Raw genomic sequence first — 23,984 nt, 5'->3', positions numbered from 1 at the left:
GTTTGTTAATGATCAATGGGATTCCTACTAACATTTGTTGGTTAATTGAAGCAAAGGTCCGATTGGCAGGTGAGTTTTCTGATCCATTCATTTCCTACATGCCTGGTTTTGGTAAAAGTACATTTGCTAAGAAAAGAAGAGCTAAGCGACTTGGCTCTGAATGTTCTCACTGTGTAAGACTTGCTTGCAAAAATCCATGTTGTAAAGCTTTAGGAATGGTTTCTGTAAATCGTGAAGATAAAATCAAATTCGTTAAGGATGGCATGAGTAAAGAATCGTTGGATGATATCTTACAATCTCTTGAGACACATCCGAGCGGATATGTTCAACGTGAAATTCAAAATTTGTGGAAGCTGTTCCAAAAGGAAAGTGCACAGTTTAGTCTTAAGAATCTGATTCTAAAAGAGCTTGTTTGCCAGTTTATAAGAAAACTGGATGGGAAGCCTATCCTCGACCTATAGAGGGCGTTCAAGCCGTTACTGGACGTAAAACTAGAGGAAGATGTGAGCCACAATCACAACTACCAATAAATATCCTTTTATTTTATTGTTCTTTTATCTTTTGCATTATTATTATTATTATTGTGTGTTTTTTTTCTTTATTTTATCTAATCACTGTTTGCTTTTTCTTTTCACTGTTTGCCTTTGAATTATTAAGCTAAAAGCTTCACGCGTCATTTGACAAACACACCACCCCATTTACAGATGTATATCATTATGTCCGTCACCAAGATCCTTAAATAGGAACTTCTTTTCAATCACTCACAAATCGTTTCTTTTTAGAATTGTTCTAATGGCAGCAACTTCAAGCAGTCAACTTAAAAACATTTTGTGTGCTTTCTGAATTTCGCTATGGAAAGTATAAGGAGTTCGTTCAGGCAGCCGTAGATCTTGGTCGCGCTATAGCAAAAAGGAAACTACATCTTGTATATGGAGGAGGTGGCCGAGGGTTATCAAAGCTTGTCTCTGAAGTTGCTTTCGTTCGAGGAAGCCAAGTGTTAGGCATCATTCCAAAAGCCTTAAAACCTTTAGGATGTCTACCAGACCCACCAACAGGAGAAGGGTTAGTTGTCTCAGGTATGCAAGAAAGAATATCTTAAATGTTGAATCATGCTGACGCTTTTATTTTCTTGCCAGGAGACCTTGCAACTTTGGAGGCGCTAATTACATTTGCTTCTTGGGCCCATTTGAATATCCATAAAAAACCCATTGATTTTTTAAATGTTAATAACTTTTATGATGGCTTAATAACATTTCTTAATCATGCAATAAAAAATTATTTCATTCCATCCTCAGCGAAAAAACTCTTCATTTGTGCGTCTACTGCTAATGAGTTACTTGATCTTTTGCAAGCTTACAAACCAGAGCCAGATCCCATGACTTTGGCGTTGGATTGGGCAACTGATGACGATGGCAGTAACTCTCTTAAAAAGTGTAAATTAGATTTAACTCTCCGTCTGTAAATATTTCCAGCAGTGGTTAGGTGATATCTTCTAAACTCTACTCATTTCTTTAGACATTGAGGACAATGTCTCCTTCAGGTTGGGGGGAGGGAATAGTTGATAATTGCGGAATGTCTCAGTCCTAATGATGTTTTTACTAATTCTTGTTGTAAAGACTAACTTTGGATAAAAATTTGAGTCGAAGATGGCAGAATATAGAATGTAGTGTCTCTAGAAATGCATCTTCTTAATTTTTGTGTTTTCTTCCCAAAAAAAAAAATGTTTATAACTTTTTATTTTCGGTCTTTTCTCTTTTTCTCTTAATCATCTCCCTTAAGTTTCTGCAATCAGTCCCAATTTCTTTTTGTCTTTTCTTGAAAAAAAAAAGAGTTTTCTTTTTCGGTGTGATCTTTTAACATTGGATAACATGACGATTTTCAAATTTTGGTATCTGTATTATCTTTGGCCTTGAGTTATGTTACACTATGTTTTTCTTTTTGCATGTTGAAACGCAAATTGAGAAATTGAATGAGTGAAATTGATTGAGCCATTTGGAGGAATGTACATGTTATGAAAATACCAAGCGAGTTTTTGAACCTATTATCCTTGGAGAGTAACCTTATTTGCCTATACAGCTTCACAATATATTGTACAAGATCTCCATATTTTCTTTTTAAAAAAAATGTTTGTGCAGTTGCATCTAAAGGTCTATTGAACTAGTGAATATGAAAGATTATATAGAGCCCTAAAAGATGACAGAAGGTCATCTTTGATCCGTTTGAGCCTTTCTAGCCAACCCTATTATAAAGAATCCATAGTTAACCCCTTTGAGCCTTAAAAAAAAATTTTTTTTTTCTTTGGTAACCTATCGTATTTTCCTACTCCAATGAGGAATATCACCTTATGTTTTATGTTTTCCATCACCCAATTATGTTTAAAAATAGGGATGATTATGTATTCCTAATAATGGTACTATATATATATATATATATATAAGGGAGAAGAAAGATGATATGTATATATCAATTAATAAAAAAAAAGAGAGAGAAAAAAAATCCAAGTAAAAAAAAAGCACCTTATAATCTCAAAAAAAGTCCCCTATTTTTCAAACATATATTTTTGTTTCCCTATTACCTTTTTTGTTAGCCATAACCCTAGCCTACGTTACGTCTTAATAAAAGTCCTTCTCAATATTTGGGAACTATAGTCTGAAGTAAAAGCTGGTAATATGGACTAAAAGATGTGGTGATGCACAAAAATAAAAATAAATTTTGCTAGTAATTCATTGGACTTGAGATCATTTTATTTCTAAGTTGTGGGCATTATTTTTTCATCTTGGTGAGAGCGTGTGATATTATTTTATTATTCTCTCAAATTTACCATTTTTTTTAGAGTGACAAATTAATTTGGGGTATATCTTCTTTTGAGAGAGTCACTTTTAATTGTCAGATTTTTGGGTTTGATGTATCATTCTTAAAAGTGGCTTGATTAATGTAGCTCTGATAATTGATCATTTTACAGGATTTTACTGAACTGTTTGGTGCGGGTGTGATTTTTTTTTAGGCTGAAGATAATGCTTATACTTTTATTTGATTGTTGTCATTAATCTGATGAAGGAAGTAAACACAATTTTTCAAAAAAAAAAACGATTTTCAATTTGGTTTTCAAATTTCTCTAAATTTTTATCGCTTAAATTGCTAGGGCCTAGCAATAAGCTGGTTGGGGGGTGTGATTGACACTAAAAAGTGTACATTTAATGAGGATAAAATTTTTAGTTTTCACTTATTGTATCGATTAATGCGTTCATTATTTCTAAATTATTTGAATACTCCCTAAATATATTTTATGTTAAACTATTTCGTAATTTGTGTTAATTTTTATCTTGTAAATATTTTTCAGGAATAAAGATGGAATTGGAATTAAAAGCGGAAATAAAGAAAAACTACTGGAACAAAAATTGAAGAAATGTAATACTAAATAATAAATAAAATAAAATAAAAAAAGAAAAAAAAAGAACAAAAGAACAAAAACATGTTGGTGATGGTCAGGAGGCCATTACGCCTCCTGACCATCACACATTTCAACACACTTATATATTTTAAAATAATAATAAAATAATAAAATAAAGAAAGTTAAAGGCAATTGTTGCCTATAAAAGGGAAGAGAGATTGAGGAGTCGGGGGGATGGAGAGAGCTATTTTTGAGAGCTGAAGCCGAGACTGAAGATTTTCTATCTTTGTTTCTTTTCTTTTCTTGTTTCCGTTTGTATCAATTTTCTTTGTAATATATTTCAAAAAGTTTATCAAATAAAAAAGAGTGTTGTGTTTTCTTTCAATATGAGTAGCTAATTTTATTAAGCTGAGGTGAATGGTGAAGCTCAATGTTTCAAACTATTAATTATTATTATTTTCTCAAATGAGTTTTTAAATTTTATTTAATTCTTTTCTAATTATTTTTATATCATGTTAATTTATAAATCTCACTGGATTTTATGGTATTTTGACATAATGTCGTCACATTAATATAGTGTAGCACATTAGGTACTTTATTCTATATTTATCCACACGCATAGAATTAAATGATATAATAATTAATTGGTAAAAGTGAGACAAAATATAAATGAGAGAGTATTAAAATTATAGTTTGAATACAGAGAGTGGATCCTAAACCTTAGCCTATTTTTAAATTGATTTCAAATAATTTCTTTTCCCCACAATTAATTTTCTTAGTTTCACTAGATTTAAAACTTCCTGTGGTTCGACCCCGGTCTCACCGGGTTATATTATAACTAGACACTCTTATACTTGAGAGTAATACACTTTTGAGTCGTGTCATGGATCATGGGAAACTTATAATGATAGTCGTATAAAATACAATAATGGAAAAGTTAAAGCATTTTTACTTCAGAATAATGCAACTTTCAAATAGTTTATTGCTAGAGTACATCAAATGTTGAAGTTAACTTTAGACAAATATTCTATGATAGTAAAAACAGTTTAGGCCACAAATTGGCCTATGTAACCCATTACTTATTTACTTATTGACATTATAGATGATGAAATGGCGAATGTTATTATACGTATGAACTTTAATCCAATAAATTATAGTAGGACTCTTATTTTTGTAACCACATCCCATAAAGTTACAATAAAAACTCCTTTGATGTTGTCTCAATAAACTATGTTAACGATATTTTTCCCAGTACTGAAGAACAAAGGTTTCCAACCATAGAAAGTTATTCTATAAAGGCCATCGTCAAGCAAGCAATAAGGTTGTTAGTGAAATTGCCAAGCAAAAGTTTGTTGATGCTAGGTGAATATACACTCTAAAGGATATCATTTCAAATATGAAGAAAGATCATGGAATTAATTTATCATACTAGCAAGCATCTTAAAGGGAAAAAATGCTTTGAAATCAATACGAGGAGATCTGGGAAAGTCATAATTTACTTTCCAAATATTCTCATATCTTGCAAGAGTAAATGATGGTACAATAATTCGACTTTCAGTGATAATAATTTCTCGTATCGTTTCTTACTCTTGGATATGAAATGCAAGTTATGCAACTCAAGAGGGGGGCTGAATTGGGTTTCCAAAATTTATACTAAATAATTCGCACAACAATTTAATTTATTGCCTTAATAAAATAAAAAATAATAAATTTAATAAAGCACAATAATAAAAGAGTAAGGGAAGAGAGAGCAAATACAATGATTTTTACGTGGTTCGGCAATCCCCGCCTACGTCCACGCCTCCAAGCCAACCAAGCTCGAGGATTTCACTATCCAAGCCTCTCAAGGCTTCAAATGTTTACAATTGACTTCCAAGGTGTCAATGGACCTTTACAATAAGAGATTATCACTCAATCTCTTAACCTAAGTGTTTCTCACACTCAAACTCTCACAAATTTGATAAAGAAATTGACTTCCAAGGTGTCAATGGACCTTTACAATAAGAGATTATCACTCAATCTCTTAACTTAAGTGTTTCTCACACTCAAACTCTCATAAATTTGATAAAGAAATGAAGATTACAACATAGTCACCCTCCATTAGAGTGGCTATGCAAATTATAGCACAATGAAGATTTAATTTATGATGATTTATGAATTGGAAGCTCAAAATAAGTTGTTTACACTCGTTTATACTTGCAAAAGTCACTAAATTGAAGTTGGATTTGAGTTTCTATAGCTTAATCCCAAAACCTAGTCGTTACAAGAAAATTCCAGCAAGCAAGTGGCTAGCCGCTTAATTTAGCCGGCTCCCTACTTCAGAACAGTGAAGTTACCATTAAAATTTAAATTTTGGTACAGTAACAGTGTTCCCAAAATTGTATTTTTGCCTGAAACTTTCAGTAATTATACTATGACCCAAAATGTAATAAAACTTTACAAAAAGGTCCAATCCTAGAATTTCTACGTAATGGTTGTCATTCCCAAAAATTTCTGAAATTATGATATGATCCAAAAAAATATTTTTCAAAGAAGTCCTTTTTAAAATTAAACAAAATACTTATAAATTTCAAAGTTCTCAAAACCTTTTCAATTTAGTCCAAAATTTGAAAATATGAAAATTTCCCCAGGCGGCTAGCCGCTAGCTCTTAGGAGGTTAGCCACTCTCTTTCTATTTTTATATTTACACTTTGGCCCCAAAACTATTAGAAATTATAGTATGGCCTCAAATGTTTCGTATGTTTGCAAATAGGTCCAAATTTAGAATTTGATTAAAATAAAAGATTATAAATCTTTTTCATTTTAGTCTACATCTTGAAAAATAGCAAAGTTCATAAAATACTTGGTTTATAATTGTAAAACCTTTAGTTTATGAAAAATGATGATTTATTAAACAAAATCTTGAGCTTCTCAAATGCTAAATCATGCATATATTAAATCATACAGGCTTTACAAGAATTGTCACAATAATGAGTCCGTTGAGCTCTAAACTTTACTCTTGATTGTGTCGTTGTCCGTTGAGAGTCTTGAACTTGATTTCACGTGATTCACTTCATTATAGATATTATCCTTCAAGAACTAGTGAAAATGTGAAATACAATATTTATCAAATCACTTAAGACACATGTTTGTTATCATCAAAATTACATTATGTGTAGCCCTTTAGGCTAACAGGATCTCCCATCAAAAGTTTTACACAGTCAATCAGGCGAGTGATTATAGTGGACGGGTCATATCAAAGAACTTTATTGGTTGCAGCATGCTTAGATGGGAATAATCAAATGAATCCTTCAGCTATTGGGATTGTACATTCAGAAAACAATGCCTTTTAGGAATGGTTCATGATGAGGTTGCATGAAGTTATTGGAGACATACCAGAGTTGGTATTTATATCTGATTGTTGCACATTTATTCGTCTTGGAGCTTATATGGTATTTCTTATAGCACTACACGGCCTTTGTTTTTATCATTTAGAAGGTAATCTAAAGTCACATTTCAAGAATCTTGGGAAATTATGGAAGTATTCTTTTAGGCCAACATTTCTAGAAGCAATGAACATCTATGATTCTATAGAGTTTGAAAAGCAAATAGAGGGGTTATGGGGTATGCATGCAGGTGCAGCAAAGTATGCAGAGGACGTAGGCTTTAATTATTATAGACTCTCACTTAAAAGGTCAAAGGTAAAACATTTTGACCACTAACATTGCAAAGAGCATGAATGCTTTAATGAAATAACAGAAAAAATTTCTTATTACTTAATTGGTTGAACAATTTGACTTACAATGCAATAATGGTTTTATGATACATGTTGAGCGTTAGAAAGTGTATATTTATAAAGGAGAAAATCATCATTTTACACTCCAAATTTCACTAACATCCCTACTTTTATGTATTTAAGTTTTTTATGATTTAATTATGTGTGTTGTATTATAATTAAGTATTTTAAGTATTTTGGGGACATCATGGTCATTTCACAATGAACGAGAGATCAGACAGCAAAACAGACATCACTTTTGAACTCAGGACAATCGAAAACCTTAGGAGGAGCATAAAAGAAAAAATGGCATTGTTCACCTATATGGAACGATGACATGGCATTGACCGATGACGTGACATTGACCGATGACGTGACATTGACCGATGAGGTGTCACGATCCTATTGTACTAAAATTCTTATATATTGTTGATCGGTAACATGATAGCATGTTAGTGGACCAAAAATCGTGCGTACAGTACATGCATATACACAGAATTATTTATAACTAAACCACATCACTATTAAAGCCGCCTCACTGTTCATACTGTGTCACTATTCAAACCGCGTGGCCAAACCGTGTACTGTTGACATGTGGCGCAATCTTGAGCGGCTAAATTGTTTTTAATCTGATGACCATGATTTACTCAGTGTATCTATAAAAAGGGGGCTCCCCCTAATTTGACACCCCTTAATTCATTTTTTAGCTCCATTTTCTGTAATTCATTCTCCATCTTGTATTTTTTACATATTTTAATAAATTCTCATTTTACCCCTAGTTCAATTATGAGTAACTAATTTTCTTTCAAGATTGGGTTGAAGGTGAAGTCTCAACTTGTGCCATGGGTTTTATTTGGTAAATTTACTTTCTTTTTCCTTCTAATTAATGTGGATGTTTTGACTTTTCGTCGACAGATAGTAATAATCTTGTCTAAATACCACACAGGTTTAACTGGCTCCCTATTGTAAGGTTATTACTATTTGGCACGATAAGCACTTAGCACTATATTAATTAGAGTGTGGTTCGTGAGGAGTGGAAACCTCCATCATGATTTAATTGACATTAATAAAGAATATTTAGCTCATGGTGTATGTTGATGCAGATCCAGATACCCAAGCACTCCATTTTAATAGTTTTCACGTCAATTTATTCCCGCTATTTTAATTCAAATTTTAGGATAATTTAAGTCACTTTCACCACAAATCCAACCACCCACTTAGAAACTTAATTCTACACATAATTAAAATCTACCTCCTCGTGGGATCGACACACATTACCATTAATCCATTTTACAATAGATTCTTGCACTTGTGAGTTCAATAAAATTTGCACAACAATACAAAGAAAGTGGCCAAGTCGATGACAACTCACCTTCTAATATGGGCACAAAAAATATGTAATGATAGAAAAGATAATGTCAATAAAATGTGTGTTCTTAATGTCTCTGACTATGAATTTTAGGTAAAGGAAGGTGGTATGAAGGAAGGTCTTATTCACATAATGGAAAAAACTTGTAGTTATAAAGTACTTCAACTCGCTCAATTTTTTTGTGCTCATGCAATTGCTATTTGCCTATACCTCCGAGTTGATTTGATAAGTCTTTGTTCTCACTACTACAAAATAGAAATATTGCTCACGACATATTTGTAACCTGTTATTTCCTTTGGTGAGATGGCGACATGGAAAATTCTGAAAAATATCCAAATAACGCAACTGAAATCACTAGTTGTACCATCTTGTCTTGCTCATCGAAAAACACAAATAATACCATCCAGAGGCAAAGATGTGTCTCAAAGAACTGTAATTTGTCTTCAGTGTGGGGAACATGGCCATAACAAGAAGACATGTAAGAATTTTATTCCAGTGAATCCACATCAATACTTGATTTATTTTCGTAGGGCCAAAAGTTAATTACTTGTTTTGTTATTGCAACTTGTAATCGCATACTATTACTAATGTATGAATTTTAGAACTTGTAATTGGGGCCTAGGATGCTCTTTTGGAAAGTTTGAACTTATTCCGACATGTTTGCATATTTGTACCTCAAAACACAATAGCCACTCCAAATCATGTCTTGGGTCTTGACCACGGCCTACGGCTAAGGCTATTTTTTTATATTTTAGCGGAAAAGCACATTTTGCCGCATGTCCTGTATTTTTTACTATGCCATTCCGCATTTTATGGTTCCTAAATTCATTTTGAGCCTAAGATGCCATTTTGGAAAGTTTGAACTCATTCTAATATGTTCATATATTTGTTCCGAATTCACTATTTTTAACACTAGAAAATGTAAGAAAAATACTTCCTAGGCCTGATTCAAAATCCACACCATTTTTCCTGAGTCCTTCAATTTTTTCCTACCATGGTGCAAAAAATATAGCTCAAAACTCAACGGTCGCTCCGGCTCATGCCTTGGGCCTTGGCCACAACTTACGACTGGTCTTTTTTTTTGTGGCATAAAAGCACACTTTGTTATTACCTTCTCTATTTTTTACCATACCATTATGTGTTTTATGGTTCCTAAATTCATTTTACGGCCTAAGATGCTGTTGTGAAAATTTTGAACTCATTCCGACATGTTTGCATAATTAGGTGCAAAGTGAAAATATTATATAAGTGCACAACAACTCATAATAAGAAATAAGTACATGATGAAGATTCCATCAATGTTTACGATTAGGCCTTTCTACACAATGCCTCTATAAAAAGATCTAAAGCAATCTTCTTTCCAAGGAAATCTCTAGGGCCATTACTAAAAAAAGGTGTACGGGCTAACAATAAATAAGATATATACATTAGCATAAACACTCTACAATCACCACTATCGAGGACTTGTAACGGAAAACTTTTCCATTACTTGCATAGCCAACATGCATCGGGTCGCTTTTCTTCATGTATTTTATAAAAACCTATGCGTGCTAGCCAATTGGGAAGAGAATTTTAAGATGTAACAACTTCTCAAAATATTCGTCCTCCTTATAAAGACCACTTGATGAGTCAAGAAATCATATCTCTTTTTCATTAAGATTCGCATGGGCCAATAACTAGTGATGTTTCTTGAAGTTCACTGAAATGTAGACCTACATATCAAATTTGGTGAACTATAATTACAAGCTAATTATTATTAAGTAAATAATTAAAAACCAAAATAATAATTTGTTTACATATGATATCAATGCTCGTCCAAGGCCTAGACTATGTATTTTCCCGACTATATTTATAGTAATTAATACCTTCATAGCTTATTTTCAAAATATCACATTTTCTTTTATTCCACAATATTTCCAAGTAAACCTAATCATAATGTACTGTAAAAATGAAAATTTTGGACAATCTCATCACATAGTAGTTAACTAATACCAAGGCTACTGTTGTGTAAATTTTAATGTACTCGCAAGCACACGAATCTATTGTAAAATAGATTAATGGAGACGAGTGTCGATCCTACGAGGAGGTGGATTTTAATTGTGTATAGAATTAATTTTGTAAATGGGTGATTGGATTTGTGGTAGAAATAATTTAGAATATGCTAAAACTTAAATTAAAATGGCCAGAATAAATTCTAAAATTGGAATTGAAATGGCTAGAATAAATTGAAGAGAATTCTATTGAAATGTCATACTTGGGTATCTGGATCTGTATCAACATGCATCATGGGCTAAATAATCCTTATTAATGCCAATTAAATCATGAGAGGGGAATCCACACCTCATGAACCACGCTCTAATCAATATGGTGCTAAGGGCTTATCGTGCCAAATAATAATAACCTTGTATTAGGGGGCCAGTGAAACCAAGGCGGTACTAGACAAGATTAGTATTATTTGTCTACGAGAAGTCAAAACATCCACAAAATTAGAGGAGAAGAGAAAATAAATTTACCAAATAAAGCCCATGACACATGTTAAGACTTCACCTTCAACCCAAGCTTGAAAGAAAATTAGCTACTCATAATTGAACTAGGGGCAAAATGAGAATTTATTAAAGTACATAGAAAATACAAGATGGAGAAGGAATTACAGAAAATGGAGTCCAAAAATGGATTCAGAGATATCAAATTAGGGGGGAGAGGCCCCCTTTTTATAGATACATGGAGTAAATCATGGCCATCAGATTAAAAATAGTTTGGACACTCAGGATTACGCCACGTCATCAGTCAACAGTACGCGGTTTGACCACGTGGGTGAACAGTAACACGGTTTGACCCGGCTTTGAATAGTAACGCGGACAATACCGTACATATGAATAGTACCGTACATGTGAACATTGCCATTTTTCCTTTTATGCTCCTCCTAAGGTTTTCGACCGTCCTGAGATCAAAAGTGATGTCCGTTTTGCCGTTTGATCTCTCGTTTATTGTGAAATGACTATGATGCCCCTAAAATACACAAAATACTTAATTAAAATAAAACACACATAATTAAATTACAAGAACCTTAAATACATAAAAGTAAGGGTTGTTAGTAAGACTTGAAATGTAAAATGACGATTTTCTCCTTTATAAATATACATTTTCTAACACTCAACACACCCCCCAACCAGCTTATTGCTAGTCCCTAGCAAATAAAGCGAAAACAAAATTCAAACACAATTTTTTTTTTAACAATCTTGTTTATTCAATCAGACTAATGATAGCAATCAAATAAAAGTATAAGCATTATCTCCAGTCTAAAGCAACATCACACCCACATCAACTATCCACATGAATCAGCCTAGTAGATTGTCGTAGCTACTTTCAAGAATGATATGTCAAACCTCAAAACCTCACTGGAAGTAGTGACACTCTCACAAAGAAATTAAACCCAATAAAAATAGTCACTCCAATGAATGGTACTTGAGCGAGAAAATAATAAAGAAGTGATATCACATGATCTCACCAAGATAAAAGAAATATGCCCTCAGCTTAGAAATAATACGATCTCAAGTCAAACAAAAATGCTAGTCAACCCATTTTATTTATCTTTTTTTTATTATTATTATGTACCACTACATCTTTTTAGCCCATATAACTAGCTTCTACTTCAAACTATAGTTCCCTAAAATCAAGAAGGACTTTTATTAGGACGTAACGTAGGCTAGGGGCATGGCTAACAAAGAAGGGAAATAGGGAAAATAAAGTGTATGTTTGAGAAAAATGCAGAGAATTTTTTTTTTTTTGAAGTTGCAAGGTGGATTTCACCTATTATTGTTATTTTTATTCTTTTGAAACAACAGCTTTTGTTTTATTTATTTTTTTTTTACTTTTATTTGGCATAACTTCACTGAATAAAATAATTATTTACATTTTCTCAAACATAAATAGGTGATGGAACTTATAAGACATTGGGTAATACTCCAAATCGGAGTGGGTCAAGATGATAAGTTGACAAAGAAAAGGTTTTTTTTTTTTTAAAGGCTCAAAAGAGTTAACTATGGATATTTAATAAAAGGGATGGCTACAAAGGCTTAAACGGATCAAAGATGGCCTTTCCATCGTCTTTTAGGGCTCTAAATAATCATCCATATCTAATAGTTAGATGGGCCTCCCAATGTAGCAATACATTTTTTTTTCTTCTTTTTTTTTTATTTTACAATTTTTTTTTTAGGGTTAACTCAAAAGAAATCTAGAGATCGTATATAAAATAATAAACTGCTAAGCTGTATAAAGAATGGGCAAAGGGTTACTCTCCAAGAAAAATGATAGGCTCAAAAACTCACTTGGCACTTATTTATGACATGTTCATTCCTTCAAGCAACTCATATTTGTCTCCGACATCAACATGTAAAGTAGCAAACATAGCGTCATATCACTTAAAACCAAAGATAATACAAATATTAAAATTTAAAATTAATCATATCATCCAATGTTAAAACAAATAACACATTTTTTTAAACAACATTCTACCCCCCACCCTATTCTAAACATGAAAGGAAAATATGCATGCAGAAATGTGAAAATGATGTAGAAAAAGAAATTTTTTTTTTTTAACTAAGAATATGCGTTTCTAGAGGCACTACACTCCGTATTCAGCCATCTTCGACTCAAATATTTGAATATATTTATAAAGGAGAAATTAAAAAGAAGAAGAAAAATGAACATCAAAACTTAATAAAGAAAAAGAAAATGTCTAATTTTTTTTTTGAATTTTTTGTTTGTTTTTTTTTCAAACGATGAAGATGCGTTTCTAGAGTAACTACACTCCATATTCAGCTATCTTCAACACAAAAAGTTAGCAACAGTTAGTTTCTACAACAAAAAATCAGTAAAAACTTAACCAAGATTCCACAATTGTCGACTATTCCCTCCCCCCAACCAGAATGAAACATTGTCCTCAATGTTTGAAAGGAAAGAAGTAGAGTTTAGAAGACATCACTTGGGTGGTGTAACACAGAAGAAAATATTTACAAGCGGAGAGTTAAATCTAATTTGTACTTCTTACTGTGGCTACTGTTACCATCATTATTTGGATGCTCCAACACAAAGGTCCAGGGGTCTGGCTCCGGTCTATAAGCTTGTAACAGATCAAGTAGCTCATTAGCAGTGTGAGCACAAATAAAGAGTTTTTTCGCATTAGAGGGAATGAAATAGTTTTTTATTGCATGGTTAAGAAATGTGATAAAGCCATCATAAGAGTTATTGACATTTAACAAACTGATGGGTTTCTGGTGGATGTGCAGATGGGCCCAAGATGCTAGTGTGATAAGTGCCTCTAGTGTTGTAAGATCTCCTGGAAGGAAAATAAAAGCATCAGCATGATGAAGCATTTCAGTTATTCTTTCTTGCATACCTGAGACGACTAACTCTTCTCCAGTTGATAAGTCAGACGAACTGCCCAATGGTTTTAGGACTCTTGGGATGATGCCTAACACTTGACTTCCTCTGACAAAAGCTGCTTCAGAGACCATTTTTGATAACCCTCGGTTACCTCCTCCATACACCAAGTGTAATTTTCTCTCTGCTATACTTCGACCAAGATCGATCGCTGCCTCAACGAACTCTTTATGTTTGCCATAGGTAAATCCAGAAAGCACACAAATGTTCTTGAATTGTCTATTTGGAGTAGCTGCCATTGTGATACTTCTCAAAAAAATAATTTGTGAGTGCTTGACCAAAAAAAAAATCACATTTAAGAGTCTTGGTGACAGTGGGTCACAGTTGTGTATGAGGTAACATGTCAGTGTCAAATAACACGTAAAGCACGTAGCTCGCTAGTCAAAAAGGAAACAGTAAAAAAGAAAAAGCAAACAGTAATAAAATTATTAAAGACAATAATGCACACAATAAAATAATAGTGAAATAAAATAACAGTAAAGTGAAAGGATATTTACAGGTAGTTGCGACTGTGGCTCACATCTTCCTCTGGTTTTACGTCCAAAAACGGCTTGAACGCCCTCTATGGGTCGAGGATAGGCTTCCTATCCAGTTTTCTTATAAACTGGCAAACAAGGTCGTTTATAGTCAGATTCCCGAGACTATATCGTGCTTGCTCTTTCTGGAATAATGGCCATAACTGGAGAATCGCTCCTTGCACATATCCATTGGGATGCGTTTCAAGAGACAAAAGGATATCATCCAATGACTCCTTATTCAAGCCATCCCTAATGAATTGAATCTTATCTTCCCTGTTATCAAACACCATTCCTAAAGAACATGGATTTTTATCGCAACTCATTCTGGCACACTTATGACAAGCAACAGAAATTCTTCGAGCTCGTCGTTTTCTTGCATAATTTCCTTTACCACAACCAGGCATGTATGCAATAAATTTTGGAGGTAACTCACTTGCCGATCGTACTTTAGCCTCGATTAACCAACGGATGTCAGCAGGTATATTATTCCTCATGAGTAATCGCATGCGTTCGGACCGAGCTTTATAGATCGTAAGGAGGGCATTCTGAGGAAGTGAAGGGAATCGCTTGTGAAGCTTCGCTAGAGTCTCGTTTATGTCCATACCTTCACTTCAGAATATCAGTTATTATGGGAAACTGAAGTAACCGACTTGATTGTCACGGAGTACCGTTATCCACCACTTCACTAGGGTAACAAACTAAAGCACACAAACAGAAAAACAAATTAAAACACACAAAGAAAATTAAAATCGTCCTCTTATTGAATTTACCTCAAGCTCCAACTGAATGTCGTAAACACTTCTCTCAATGTCTCTAAGTTGGCTTTCTAAACCCTCAACATAGGCTACTAACTCTGGTGGTTGTAGAGCCCAAATACACTGTGTTTTACAAAATTGAATCTGCCTTATGAGATGAGTTTTGACACGTTGAAGTGGTTTAAGAATGTTTAGGAGAAACAATCTAAGTATGGTACTCGTGATTAAAAATGATAAGAGAAAACTTAATAGTTAAACAAACACACTTATGCAAAAATAATTTTAATTAGCAAAAGAATAATATAAAGAAAGAAAAAGAAAAAAAAATATCAAATCACCGAAAAGAAAAGAAGAAAAAAAATCAATTCAAATCTGGTGGGTCATTTAAATTTATTTCAGTGTCTTCTTCATGTGGTTGGTACTCTAGATATAGCTTTAATCTTTGACCATTAACTTTAAACGTGACACCGTTCTTTGGGTCCTTAATTTCAATTGCCCCATGTGGAAAAACAATATGTACAATAAATGGGCCAGACCAACGAGAGCATAACTTACCTGGGAATAGTTGCAAGCGAGAATTGAATAAAAGCACTTTCTGACCTGGAGTGAATGATTTTCTCATAATTTGCTTGTCATGGAAGACTTTCATTCGTTGCTTGTAAATCTTGGCATTTTCGTATGCATCATTGTGAATTTCTTCAAGTTCTGCCAGTTGTAATCTTCTTTCTGAGCTGGCTTGCTGCATGTCAAAATTGAATTTCTTGATGGCCCAATATGCACGATGCTCGAGTTCCACAGGTAGGTGACAACTTTTCCATACACTAGCCTATAGGGTGACATCCCAATCGGGGTCTTGAAAGCAGTTCTATATGCCCATAATGCATCATCAAGTCTTAATGACCAATCTTTTCTGTCTAGCCTTACCGTTTTTTCTAATATGTGCTTTATTTCTTGATTGGAGATCTCAACTTGGCCACTGGTTTGCGGATGATATAGGGTCGCCACTTTGTGAGTGACTGAATACTTTGTCAAAAGAGTTTTGAATGCTTTGTTACAAAAGTGGGCACCACCATCACTGATTATTGCTCGAGGGAATCCAAAGCGTGAGACAATGTTGCTTTTCAAAATGCTATCACCACCTTGTGATCATTGGTCCTACATGAAATTGCTTCTACCCATTTCGATACGTAGTCAACAGCAACCAATATGTATTGATGGCCAAAAGAAGGGGAAAATGGTCCCATGAAGTCGATACCTCATACATCAAAAATCTCAACCACTAAAATTGGATTTAGTGGCATCATGTTCCTTCGTGTAATGCTCCTCATTCATTGACACCTATCACATGAAGAACAAAAAGTGTAAGCATCTCGAAATGTAGTTGGCCAATAAAAACCACATTGTAAAACTTTAGTTGCTGTTTTCTTAGCACTGAAATGGCCTCCACAAGCTTGTTCATGACAGAATGAAAGAATATTCTGAATTTCATTTTCTGGGACACATCGTCTAACAATTTAGTCTGCACAATACTTAAACAAATACGGGTCATCCCAAAAGAAATTCTTTATCTCTGCAAAGAATTTAGCCTTATCTTGCTTGGTCCAATGCTCTGGAAGTTTACCTATAACAAGATAATTAGCTATATCAGCATACCAAGGTAATACTTCCACACTCATTAATTGTTCATCTGGAAATGACTCATTCAATATTAATGGCTCTGTAATTGTGTCAAAATGGAGACAAGAGAGGTGGTCCGCCATAACATTTTCTGTCCTTTTCTTATACCCAACGAATTAGTCTAGCTTTTGCATCTTTCTTTGTGAGAAGATATTTAAGAGCAGCATGATCTGTGAACACGATTATTTTACAACCAATGAGATAAGATCGAAATTTCTCTAATGCAAACACTACTGCCAGCATTTCTTTTTCAGTAGTTGAATAGTTCAACTGTGCATCATTCAATGTCATACTAGCATAGTAAATAACGTGGGGAATTCGATCAACTCTTTGTCCTAATACTATTCCTACTGCATAATCAGATGCATCACACATGAGCTCAAATGGTAAGCTCCAATTTGGGGGCTGAATGATGGGTGATGATGTCAACAACTGCTTTAACTTTTCAAATGCCAAAAGACATGAATCATCAAAGACAAAAGGTACATCCTTAGCAAGTAAATTGCATAAGGGTCTAGAAACTTTGCTAAAATCTTTAATGAAACGTCTATAGAAACCAGCATGCCCAAAGAAAGATCTTACTTCTCTGACTGTTTTGGGTGGAGGAAGATTAGAAATGAGATCCATCTTGGCTTTGTCAACCTCAATACCTTTGCTCGAAATGATGTGACCGAGAACAATACCTTGTTTTACTATAAAATGACATTTCTCCCAATTTAAGACCAAATTCTTCTCGATACATCTCTGCAGAATGCTTAACATGCATGTTTAGATGATGTAAACATTGATCAAACGAATCACCAAAGACAGAAAAGTCATCCATAAAGACTTCAAGGAATCGTTCAACCATATCAGAAAAAATGCTTAACATGCATCGTTGAAATGTAGTAGGTGCATTACATAATCCAAATGGCGTTCTCTTATATGCAAATGTGCCAAAAGGGCAAGTGAAAAAGGTCTTCTCTTGATCTTTTGGTGCTATGGGGATCTGATTGTATCCTAAGTAGCCATCTAGAAAGCAATAAAATTGATGGCCTGTTAATCTATCAAGCATTTGATCAATAAATGGTAGAGGAAAATGGTCTTTACGTGTGACAGAATTCAACTTTCTATAATCAATGCATACACGCCATCCTGTAGTTACTCTAGTGGGTATCAATTCATTATTAGCATTGGTAACTACTGTGACTCCTGACTTTTTGGGGACGACTTGCACAGAACTGACCCATGAACTATCAGAAATGGGGTAAATGATACCTACATCTAATAGCTTTAGGACTTCAGTTTTAACAACTTCTTTCATATTAGGATTTAACCGACGTTGCATTTCCCTAGTAGATTTAGCATTTTCATTAAGATGAATGTAATGCATACAGTCTACTAGATTTATACCTTTTATGTCTGCTATGGTCTATCCTAATGCTCCTTTGTGCTATTTTAAAACATCCAACAACTTACCTTTTTGTTCGTTATTTAGGGATGATGAGATGATTACCGGTAGAGTACTTTCTTCTCCCAAAAATACATATTCCAATGTGTTGGGCAATGGTTTGAGCTCGAGTTTTGGTGGTGATTTTGATGGTAGGATGAGTTTCTTCTCTGATGGTGCTAGTTGTTCAACTCTTGACTTCCATTTATTAGTGTCCATGGATGGTGCTGAGTCAAGTAGGGCGTTGACCTCATCGACTGATTTGTCAATATCAAAATCTAAACCAAAGTGAGTTAAACATGTTTGTAAAGGATCATCACTAAGGTTTGAAAGAAAAGTGTCATCAACTATTGTTTCTATTAAATCCACATCAATAATTCCATCATCTGCATTGTGAGGTTGCTTGGCAATGTTGAAGATGTTCAGCTCCATAGTCATGTTGCCGAAGGACAACTGTATATTTCCAGTCCTGCATTGAATGTGAGCATCCGCAGTTGCCAAGAAAGGTCGGCCTAGAATAATGGGGATGTGCTTCCTTGAATCTTGTATTGGTTGAGTGTCAATTACAATGAAATCAACAGGAAAATAAAACTTGTCTACCTGGATAAGCACGTCCTCCACAATACAACAAGGTATTTTTGTGGACCGATCTGCAAGCTGTAACACCACTGGAGTTGGGTGTAATTCTCCAAGTCCAAGTTTTAAAAATACTGAATAAGGCAACAAATTTACACTAGCTCCTAAATCCAATAAAGCATTCTCAATTGTGTGGTTCCCTATACTACATGAGATAGTGGGGGAGCCTGGGTCTTTGCATTTTAAAGGAATTTTATATTGGAGTATAGAACTAACGTTTTATGTTAAAAATGCCTTCTTTTGAACATGCATATTTCTCTTTTTAGTACAAAGGTCTTTAAGAAACTTGGCATAAGATGGAACTTGTTTAATAGCATCAAGTAAAAGGATATTAACACTTACCTGTTTGAAGATTTCAAGAATCTCACCTATGGATTTTCCCTTTTTTTCTTTAGCTAACCTCTGAGGAAATGGAGCTTTCGGAACATATTCTCGTGGGTTGGTTTCTTCTCTCTCCTCCGGTGATGAGTCCTCAACATTCACAGATACAATTTGATTTTCTTTTGTCACCGACATCTCCACTTTGTTGTCGACTTCTTTTCCTTTTCGCAAGGTCATGACTGCTTTGACCTCTCCATGCTGCTGTGGTGAACTAGTACTTGCTTCATGTACTCCTTTAGGATTAGGCACTGGTTGACTTGGAAATTTACTTTTCTCAACGGTCATTGCCAAAGTCTGAACTGAAGAAGCAAGTTGTCCCACCATCTTCTCGAGGCTTGAAACTGATTGAGCTTGTGAGTTGAAACCTGCTCTCAACTCATTTCGTAGTCCATCAATGGTGCGGTTCTGTTGCTCAATTGTGGAGTGAGTAACATTCTTGAAATTCTGGAATGCATCATCCCATGGTCTGGGTTGAGAGTAGTTTTAGTTCTGATTGAATGGTCTAAATGGGGGCTGAGAGGCTTGAGGATTTTAAGGAATTGGTGGAGCTGGAACTGCTAGTCCATTTTGTTGGAATCCTTGAGACCATGAAAATTTGGGGTAGTCTCTTCATCCAGGGTTATATGTGTTGGAGTATGGATTGTAATTCGATGGTTTTCTCATTACACCTATGGCATTGGCTTGATCTGAGTATGAGTCATGGTCATGTGGCTCTGTTGATTTAGCAGTCGATAACGATGCTATTTGTCAAGAGAGACCTTCAATTATCGCTTTGACTTCTTTAATTTCTGAACTTGACTCGCCAATGTGAACCTTATTTACTCCCTTAATTCTTCTAGTATTCCTGAGTGATCGACTCCGTTGTTGGGAATTATCCGCTTGTCGCTGGAAGAATTCCCAAATCTCTGATGCACTTTTTGACATTAGCTCTCCTCCACTTATTGCCATTAGCCATTCTTACACATTCGGCAATAAGCCCTCCAAAAAGTATTGGCATTGGTGCCATTTCGCGTACCATGATGTGGACACTTCAAAAGTAGCCCATTGAATCGCTCTCACGTTTCAAAAAACTGCTTGTCATCTCTCTGGGTAAATTCTGAGATTTCCCTGCGAATAGCATTGGTTTTATGCACTGGGAAATATTTATTCAAAAATTTAGTTACCATTTATTCCCATGATGCAATGCTATTAGTAGGCAATGTATTAAGCCATGAATGAGCTCTATCCTTTAAAGAAAATGGGAATAGTCTAAGTTTTACATCATCATCTGAAAAATTCTCATATTTAAATGTTTGACAAATGGCATGAAAATCATTCAAATGATTATATGGGTCCTCATTTTCTAGGCCATAAAATGTAGGGAGACAATTTAGCACACTAGGTTTTAGTTCAAAACTTCTAGCAGCTACATTTGGGTATCTTATGCATGATGTGCTCAAATTAGCTAAAGGACTGAAGTAGTCCTTAAATGTCCTCTCCTGTGGTGCTTGTAAATCCATTCCAAATTTATTTTTAACGTGTTTGTGTGTGCGAAGTGTTTTTTCTAGTTCAAGGTCTATAGGTTCAAGATTAGGTAATAATGACCTACGACCATGCATGCAAAGAACAAAAAATAAATGGGAACAAAAAAATAAAAATAAAGAAGAATGAGAAATTACGTTACTAACCTTATCACGCTGTTAAAACCTTTCTATAAAAATACACAAAAATAAATACGTGAAATAAATTAACTAAAAATAAATTAATAAGATAAACAAAAAAATTACAAAGAAAAATAAATTACAGAATTTTAAAGAAGAGAAAAAGAAAAGAAATACTAATCTTTAAATGTAGATTCACTTTTTTTTTCTTTCTTTTTTTTTAATAAGAAAAAAATATGAGAAAACAAATAAAAGAAATTATTCACAAAAATTAATTCTATAAATTAAAATAACTTACCTCCCCGGCAACGGCGCCAAAAACTTGTTGTGCAAATTTTAATGTACTCGCAAGCGCACAAATTTATTATAGAATAGATTAATGGAGACGAGTGTCGATCCCACGAGGAGGTGGATTTTAATTATGTGTAGAATTAATTTTGTAAATGGGTGATTGGATTTGTGGTAGAAATAATTTGGAATATGCTAAAACTTAAATTAAAATGGCGAGAATAAATTCTAAAATTGGAATTGAAATGGCGAGAATAAATTGAAGAGAATTCTATTGAAATGTCGTACTTGGGTATCTGGATTCGTATCAACATGCATCATGGGCTAAATAATCCTTATTAATGCCAATTAAATCATGAGGGGGGAATCAACACCTCATGAACCACGCTCTAATCAATATGGTGCTAAGGGCTTATCGTGCCAAATAATAATAATCTTGTACTAGGGGGCCGGTGAAACCAAAGCGGTACTAGACAAGATTAGTATTATTTGTCGACGAGAAGTCAAAACATCCACAAAATTAGAGGAGAAGAGAAAATAAATTTACCAAATAAAGCCCATGACACATGTTAAGACTTCACCTTCAACTCAAGCTTGAAAGAAAATTAGCTACTCATAATTGAACTAGGGGCAAAATGAGAATTTATTAAAGTACATAGAAAATACAAGATGGAGAAGGAATTACAGAAAATGGAGTCCAAAAATAGATTCAGAGATATCAAATTAGGGGGGAGAGGCCCCCTTTTTATAGATACATGGAGTAAATCATGGTCATCGGATTAAAAACAGTTTGGACGCTCAGGATTGCGCCACGTCATCAGTCAACAGTACGCGATTTGACCACGCGGGTGAACAGTAACACGGTTTGACCCGGCTTTGAATAGTAACGCGGACAGTACCGTACATGTGAATAGTACCGTACATGTGAACAATGTCATTTTTCCTTTTATGCTCCTCCTAAGGTTTTCGACCGTCCTGAGATCAAAAGTGATGTCCGTTTTATCGTTTGATCTCTCGTTTATTGTGAAATGACTATGATGCCCCTAAAATACACAAAATACTTAATTAAAATAAAACACACATAATTAAATTACAAGAACCTTAAATACATAAAAGTAAGGGTTGGTAGTAAGACTTAAAATGTAAAATGACGATTTTCTCCTTTATAAATATACATTTTCTAACACTCAACAGCTACCTACGAAAAACCGGCTATTTTTATGTGTGCGATGCTGAGATAAAGCATTCATATACATTTGTGCCACTTACTTGAAAAAAAACCTATTATTTGTATGCGTGTAGCGTGGAGATAAAGCATTCAGATACATTAGTTATCACTTACTGAGCAAGTGCAAGTAAGCATGGACATGCTGTAGATCAGTGGTAGAAGATTAGAAAATAATAGATACAACAAATTCAATAATCAAGATAGTATAATGATTAAGGACACTTACCTCATCTTTCAGCCATCTTCATGGACCGCTCTTATTATCGCGCAAAATTACCTTATGGCCGACTCACTCCGATTTCTTCACAATACTACTAATCGAACTCATAACATAATATTGGATTATCAAGCCTTTTCAATAGGTCTATATCAACACATAATGCGTCATCCACATTTATAACTTTCTTTGCAAGAAGACTTTCAACATTATGGCTTTCCGCCTTTTGGTTAGGGTGTATGGACTACATGTAACTTCTTCAATTGATGTCCAAACAAACTCACACCTGGTCACTTTGTCGGTATACAAACACTTTTATCATGGAGGTCTCTCGCCGACTACATGCTGCAGTCTTTCATTTGTCATTCAAATCATATTCAAATGGTTTACTATTGAGATTTTCAATTCTCCAAAATTCAGTGGCACCTATCAAATAAGAATTCACTATATGAGCGTTGCAAATGCGAAGTTAAATTTTATGATTTTATAGATTTATTTAGTTGTTAATATGTTGATTTTTTTTTCATTTGCTAAGTTTATGATTCTGATTGGTTGCTGAGAAAATTATGGTTGAATTGTTTTTGTTTTGTTTATTTATTGAACTGGACTTGATTAGTTTCCTTAATTAATTAATTTTGGCTGAGTTTATTGAACTAGCCTTGATTCACTTGTTTGTTGAGTTTATGATTCTGTTTGGTTGCTGAGAAAATTATAACTAAGTTATTTTGTTTCATTTGTTTATTGATCTAGCTTTGATTAATTAATTATGGCTGAGTTTGTTGGACTAGCCTTAATTCATTTGTTTGTTGAGTATGGTAGTGGGAATTAGTAGCGCTGATGTTTATCTTTGAGTTTATTGAGTTTGTTAAGTGCATAGTTATTTCTATTAGGTAATATTTTAAAGAATTTGATGTGCTTTACTCTGTGATAAGTTTCAGTTTTCATTGTGCCAATCTTAAACAAATCTATGACTTCTGGGTAACAAGTTCTAGGTTTCTTACACCGGATTCTTTTAAATTATGTCATTTTACATTTGTGAAATTATATAAACTTATCTCTCTGAGCTTCTCATCTTCAAATTTTCTTCTAATACATAATTATTATGCTTGATGTGGTAATTATCTCTGTAACTTGATTATACTTACTTTTCACTTTAAAATTTATAATGTTGAGTGTGGACCTCCTTCATTGGCAATTATTATTAACCTGTGACTTAAGCATTTGCATTTCTCAAATTATATAAACTTCTGTTTGAGCTT

The 23,984-nt window shown here is 34.0% G+C and overlaps 1 non-coding gene across 1 annotated transcript; it reads left to right on the top strand.

The window, feature by feature from the left end:
• The first annotated feature begins 20,363 nt into the window (after positions 1-20,363).
• LOC127899573 (small nucleolar RNA R71) lies at positions 20,364-20,467 on the top strand. The gene has a single exon (XR_008051451.1). It is a non-coding gene; the product is annotated as a small nucleolar RNA R71 (small nucleolar RNA).
• Positions 20,468-23,984: the final 3,517 nt, after the last annotated feature.

This window comes from Citrus sinensis, chromosome 8 (assembly GCF_022201045.2).
Source record: "Citrus sinensis cultivar Valencia sweet orange chromosome 8, DVS_A1.0, whole genome shotgun sequence".
NCBI classification, from domain to species: Eukaryota; Viridiplantae; Streptophyta; class Magnoliopsida; order Sapindales; family Rutaceae; genus Citrus; species Citrus sinensis.
Note: the sequence above shows the minus strand (reverse complement) of the source record. Positions and strands in the feature narration are given on the sequence as shown.